The sequence below is a fragment of the Kryptolebias marmoratus genome, linkage group LG2 (genome assembly GCF_001649575.2).
Source record: "Kryptolebias marmoratus isolate JLee-2015 linkage group LG2, ASM164957v2, whole genome shotgun sequence".
Taxonomy (NCBI): domain Eukaryota; kingdom Metazoa; phylum Chordata; class Actinopteri; order Cyprinodontiformes; family Rivulidae; genus Kryptolebias; species Kryptolebias marmoratus.
The window spans coordinates 11,960,098-11,966,814 of record NC_051431.1 but is presented as its reverse complement, the minus strand read 5'-3'; the positions used below and the strand labels follow the sequence as shown (position 1 = coordinate 11,966,814).

At 38.9% G+C, this 6,717-nt stretch overlaps 1 long non-coding RNA gene across 1 annotated transcript; it reads right to left on the bottom strand.

The window, feature by feature from the left end:
* Positions 1-3,232: 3,232 nt before the first annotated feature.
* On the bottom strand, positions 3,233-5,836 carry LOC119616857. The gene is made up of 2 exons (XR_005232916.1): positions 5,711-5,836; positions 3,233-5,512 (listed from the first exon to the last, which is right to left on the bottom strand). It is a non-coding gene; the product is annotated as an uncharacterized LOC119616857 (long non-coding RNA).
* Positions 5,837-6,717: the final 881 nt, after the last annotated feature.

The following is a 6,717-nucleotide window of genomic DNA, read 5'->3' as shown; positions in this document are numbered from 1 at the left end:
GGGAAGTGTCCAGCTGTCTTCTGCTCAGTGCAAATAGCAAACGCGTTCATCTGATTTACTTTGTTTTCCCATACCTGCACATGAGTAACTTGAGCAGCTGTGTACAACTGAACAACTGTGATTTACGGGAAGGCTCGTCTCTGCAGATAGAGAGAGAGAGAGAGTGTGCAGTGAAATGGTTTTTTAACACCAAAGTGAGAGGTTTCCACCCCCCGGGTCACTCTAAACTATGAGTAGGGTGGGTGATGGTTCTTAGTGCAGGGGAGAGGAAGAATGCAGACAAACACTTGTTAGGATATTTCTTGTTACTTGTGTTTGCATGTGAATCGTGAGATGGTTCGTAGTGCAGGGACTAAGACTTTAAACTCACTGCTTGGTAAACTTATTTTTATTTTTAAAAGGTGAAAACATTTGCTACTTTTTTTACTATTGAACAGAGTAATTTGAACACGACCTGGTTAAAACGGGAGGTGGGGCTCTCGGACCCCCCCAAAGGGGTTCACCAGAACCGGGAGGTGGGGCTCTTGGACCCCCCCAAAGGGGTTCACCTAAAGGTCAATATGGCCGGGGTAATAAAACAGTCACTTTGAGTTTGACGAGAGGTGGATGACATTAAAGGTCAAAAGGTCAGGGTAATAAAACTGTCACTTTGAGTTTGATGAGAAGTGGGGTATATATTCTCTGCTTCTTAAAATGAAACTAGAAATTAACAGCTAGGAATGACACAAACTGGTCCCCAACCACCACCCCAGAATTACCTTAAACTACAAACTTTATGGTGTCAAACAATTTTTTATGAAATTTTAAAAAATACATCAGTGTCATGAATTGTTACAAGTAAAAACAAGTATTGTTAAATCCCTTTTGTTTGAAATTTTATATTAAAGAATCTATGGTTCATTCAGTTCAGTTTATTTATGTGGCACAAATAATAGTAACAAAAGTCATTTCAGCGAACTGTACAAACCCATTTAGATACAATATAAAATGCCAATTAGTAAAAGTTATCTAAGGAAGCCAGCAGATTCGTCACAATCTCCCATCCAAAACAGCACATTGACAACAGTGGAGAGGAATGACCCCCTATAGGATTTATAAAAAAGAAAAGTCTTATGCCTCGTCCTAAAAGTAAGAACAGGAAGAAACTTCCAGCAGAACCAGAACAGGCGACCCTCTGCCCAGACTGGCTGAGGTTAGCAGGAACATTAAAGACACCCAGACAGACCCAGAATGACTGGTCCAGGTGGAGTTTATAGTTATCTTTGTTTGTCTAAATATAAATACAGATATGGAGAGTAGAGCGAGTACAGACCGCAGCAGAGTGAGGAAAAGTGGTCAGTTTGTCATCCAGCAGTTTAAGTCTGTATCAGCAGAACTATAACTCAGGAAACCCAGGCCAACCCTAACTATAGGGGTTACTAAAAAGGAAAGCCTTAAGCTTTGTCTTAAAAGTAGACAAACACACAGGGAACAGACCCAAGCATAGGAATCACACACACACACACACAAAAACCAGAACATAATCATAACACCCAACACAAAACAAACACCAAAAAAGAACTCAAAAAGCCCAGATCCTAACAAGACATTGTGTCAGCTCCATGGACAGAAACAGGAAGTTGGTTCCACAGAGAGGAGCCTGAGAACTGAAAGCTGAGAACAACTGAGAACATTTTTTTAATGTGGAAGTTAAAAGACATACTGAACCAAAAAATAACACCAAGGTTCTTTACCTTAGAACTGGAAGCCAAACCCATCCAGAGGAAGGCTACAAAGTTAATTCCTAAGATGTTCAGGTCCAAAAACCACTACCTCTGTCTTGTCTGAGTTTAGAAGCAGAAAATTATGAGTCATCCAGGTTTTCATGTCTCTAAACCAAGCTTGTAATCTAAACAACTGATTGGATTCATCAGGTTTCATGGATTAATATTACTGAGTATTACAATGAAAATCAAAATTTATCCTGTTATGTCTAATAACTTTACCCAAATAAAATAAAGAGTATTGGTTCAAGCACTGAACCCTGAGGAACTCCATGACACACTCTGTTCATGTTCATCATGAATTTAATTATGCACCAAACTGGAATTTATCATAGAAATATGATTTAAACCATTTTATAAAACAATAATCAGTGACAATCAAAATTTTAACAAAAATAGGAAACTCTTAGCCAATTCCTCCTAATTTAACCTAAACACTTTAAAGAAAATCCTTATGTAATTTCATTAAACAATACATTAAAATTTTCCATCATTCTTCATAATCTGAAGAATACAATCAGTGTGGGTTCAGATCTGTCTGGGTGGTCTTCCTGTTTCGTCTCAGTTTCCTTTGACCACCTAGTTTGCTTGTTGTTTTGCTTTGAATGTTTTTGACCCACAGCAGCTTTTGCTGTCTCTGATTCAAAGATTTATCTTATCTCCACAAACTTGTGGCCTGCAGTTGGGTCCTCCTATTTTCCAACTGTGATACACTTCTAATGCTACTGTATATGACTGATTTTGCAGCTATATCACTAAATTAAAAGACGTCATTTTACTTTTGCAAAAACAAAATATGCTTATTCAGACATGGCAACAAAAAGTTCAGCTACCATCTAATTAATGAGATGTATGTGTGTCCATAAGAGGACTGAGATAGAATATGTCAGGATTCGAGGATTTGGATTTGGAGGTTTATTGTTTCTTTAATTCTGTTATTTGGTTCCTGTGTTTAGTTTTGTTATTTGGTGTTTTGCTCTCTGTAATCACTCACCTTTCCTCAGCTCAGTACCTGTCAGCCTGCCTCAGCCACCCACACCCGTCCCTCGTTCCTAATCACTCACCTGTGTCCACTTTCAAATCATCCTCTGCCTTTAAAACTGGTTCATCTTCTTCACTTCCCCACTGGTTCATTTTCACTTCAATGTGCTGTCTAGTTTTCCCCACATATTCTCCTCATGTTCCTGAAATCCTGGTTTGTAAGTTTCTGTTATTTAGTTTCAGTTGCTGCCTCATCAGCTTTTGTTTTCCTTTTTTGTTATGAAATTAGTTTTACTTTTGAGTTTCTCTTTGTCAGTTTGCATTTGGGTCAGACCAACTCTCCTCAGCCTAATGGAATGTAATCTTTATTGTCATTCAACATGTTAAAAACATGAGAATGAAATTTGTTCCCCAGATATCAGTGTTTTAAATCCCTGACAATAAATAATATAAAATCCTTCAAAAAAAGGAAATAAAAGGATACATACCACAATCTAGGATGATTTTATTAAAACCCATGATTAAAAACAAATAGCAATTGAAAACACAGTAAGAACAATAGAACACAGTAAAAGTACAGAGAACAGCTGGCTTAAAACCCAGAGTTTATGAGCTTCAGGGCTTCGGGGTAGAAGCTGCTGCTGAATCTAGTTGTCCGATCTTTCAGGCGGCTCAGCCTTCTGCCTGAGGAGAGGAAGGAGAACAGTTTGTGGATGGGGTCCCTCATGATGTTCCCTTCTCTGGTCTTGCATCTCCTGATGTAAATGTCCTCTAAAGAAGGAAGGCTCCTTTTTAAGAGTCTCTGAGCAGATTTAATCACTCGAAGGGTGATTAAATCACTTGTCAGCCCCAGAGCAGCTGCCGTATAAACAGTTAAAGCAAAGATCAGGACACTCTCTGTCACACATCGATTAAAAAAAAAAGTAAATGCAGCAGCACCGAGATCAGCCTGCGTCAGCTGTCAGGGTTTTGATTTATTTAACCTGCTAAGAAAGAATAAAAAACAGATTTTGGTGAGCCTTTATTATAATACAGACTGTGTTCGCAGCTCATGTGGGGACACTGGATAGGTGCAGACCCAAGTATTAAATTATGATCTCCAGCTCCATAGTCTGTACCCCAATGAAGATGGAAGAGAGAGTGTGTGTTCTCCTCCTGAAGTCCATCACATGTCTTTTGTTTTTGCCACATTGATGCACAGGTTATTTACCTGGCACCAATCGGCAAGATCTTTGACCTCCCTCCTGTACAGATACTCGTCATTGTTAGAAATCAGGCCAACAACAACAACTGTGTCATCAGCAGACTTCACAATATGACTGCCTGGGTACCCTGCAGAGCAATCATATGTAAGTAGTGCGTACAGAAGGGGGAGCAGGTGTTAAGTATATTGTGACCTTCCCGTCAAAAGACCCAGGATCCAGTTGCACGTCAATGGTTCCAGCCCCAGTAGCAGCAGCTTAGTAGGAAGTATCTGTGGGATAATAGTGTAAAATGCTAAAATTCTGGAAAAAGCAATCTGACATACGAGCCCCTGCCCTCCCAATGAGAGAGGGCAGAGTGGATGACAGCTGATGCTGCATTTGACACAGATCAGTTCTTCCTTTTGGCATACTGCTGGGGATCCATAGAGATCAACTGAGTCTTTGATTTAGGCAAAGATCAGCCATTCAAAACACTTCATGACAATTGGGGTGTGCAGATGGGTGTCTGACTCTGCTCTGAGATGATCTAATGGAGGGAGCAGACTACTTATTAAGAATATCTTTGATCCTTCTGGAAGTGGAGGCATGTTTTTGTGGTTCCTCTGCCAGTTTGTTGTCAACAGTGAACCTTTTATTTGTACATTTGTGCAAAGATGGCCTCTAAAAACAGATAAAAATACTCTAAATCTGGGGTGTGGTCTGTTTTAAAAGGAATTAATGTCAAATATCTGCATTGTTAAAAACAGTGTTGCACATATTAACTCTTAAAAATCATTCCTACATTTTTTACAGCTGTCATTTAATTGTTCTTATAGTGAAACAAAATGTATGAACCTACAGACTCACGAAACAAAAAGACCTAACCTTATTGCATCATTTTGCTTCATGTTATCCCCAAGCCTCGTTGATTGAGCTCAGGAAGTCTTCAGAATGTGTGTATGCCTGTTTGGTACCTGCAGAGTCAGGCACCCATCGGCACAAACTTGAGACAGATTTGAACAAGGAAAAAATACAAAACATCAAAACAGCTGCAAACTCAGACAGAAACAATTTTTGGATCAGTGGCTGTACGGGTGTGTTTCAAGAATGGAATGTGGCAAAAAAATCTTGGAACAGAAACAAAACAGGCTGGCTCCATGCAGCAACTGTGTGGGAAAGACTACTCAAGAATGTTCCCCACCACTCCTATCTGGGGTTTCTAACTTCTCTCACCCGATTTAACAGGAATACAAGTTATGAAGGTCAAGAACACCCTCCCTGTTTGGCTGTGGAAAACATCTGCTGACAGACAATCCAAGTATTATAATTGGATCTTATCAGCATCACACAGACCAGCTTGTTCCATCACCTGTTTGATGCAGCAGATTAATTTGTTTGTGCTGTAGATTTCGTCTTTACAGCAGAGTTCTCCAGGGAAGTTATTCCTCTGATAAAGACAAAGAGTCTCTTTAAAGAGTTTTTCTCACTAAACATTCCTCTCTGTCCTCTTCAGTCCTTGTATAAGATGTAATCACAACAGAAAGCTCCACGCTGCGTCAGGCTGTATGATGTGCTCCACAGCATCTTAAACAAAACATAAAAATACAGTAACAAATAGATGTTCATATACAAAGAAAGCTAATTCATAAATGTGAACATTTTGTGTGACCGTGTACAAAAATCAAAGAAGCAATGAAAACAGTAACATCAAAAAAACTACCAAACATTTCCCATTAAATAAAATCAATTTCCCTCATATGAACAGTGTGTTTTATCTCTTACCAGAGGATCGTTATTATCCTTATTCATAAGCGGTTATCGCGAACAAGCCGTTAGTTTAGCTTCATCCATCGGACCGACAACACCTTCTGTGAGAGAACAAGGGAGGAGCTCGGAGCTCAAAAACAAAGCTGCAGCGAAAAGAGAGTCCTTCTCTTTTTTTAAACTGAAATAACTGCACCACACTGAAACTCCTGCAGTTATTTGCACATATTTTCCTTTTATTTCTTACAATGCAAAAGGGCAAATTAATGAAATTTAGAAATAAGTTACAGGCCTTTAGTTTTTACTGAAAAGGGTGTATTCAGTTTCCTGTTGAATTTCAAATAAAGATACAAAAACAATATTGTTGCAGAAACTGATTGGTCTCAAACTTGACTCATACAGCCATCAGTGCAGGTGTGTGTTTTTGGTGGTACCTAAAGGCCTTCTGACCTTTAAGGGCTTTGTGGGTGACATTACAGCTCTGATGGAAACAAGTGAATAGGATGAAAATTAGCTTTGTGATGAAAGTCAGTCCATCCATAAGTTTGGATATTTGCCAACAGCTGCAGTTGAACTGCGAGCAATACCCTCATTGATTCACCCAAGTCAGAGCCTGTCTTTTAAAAATGAGTTTCTTTTTAGTAAAGAACAATTTCCATGTAATGCCTATGGGTTTGTGTTTAATAGAAAAGTGTCATAGTTTTGGTGTTTTTGTAACTTTTGTTTTGTTTTGGTTATCTGTTGGTTTTCTGTGTTTATGTCTTCACCTCCCCAGTATTTTTCCAGTCCTCTCTGCCACGCCCATCTCCACCTGTCAGTAATTGTTTTCTCTCTGCGTTCTAGATTTTATGAGAAATCAACTCAGAAATTCAGGTCTTTACAAAAATACCAAAAACTTTGTTCTTCGTGTTATGTTTTTGGAGCTTTTCATCACTAAAACCTTTCTTAAATAAACTGCAGTGCATTTACAATATCACTACAGTATGTAGGAAATACCCTATAAAATATCTGCTGAGTGGATTACT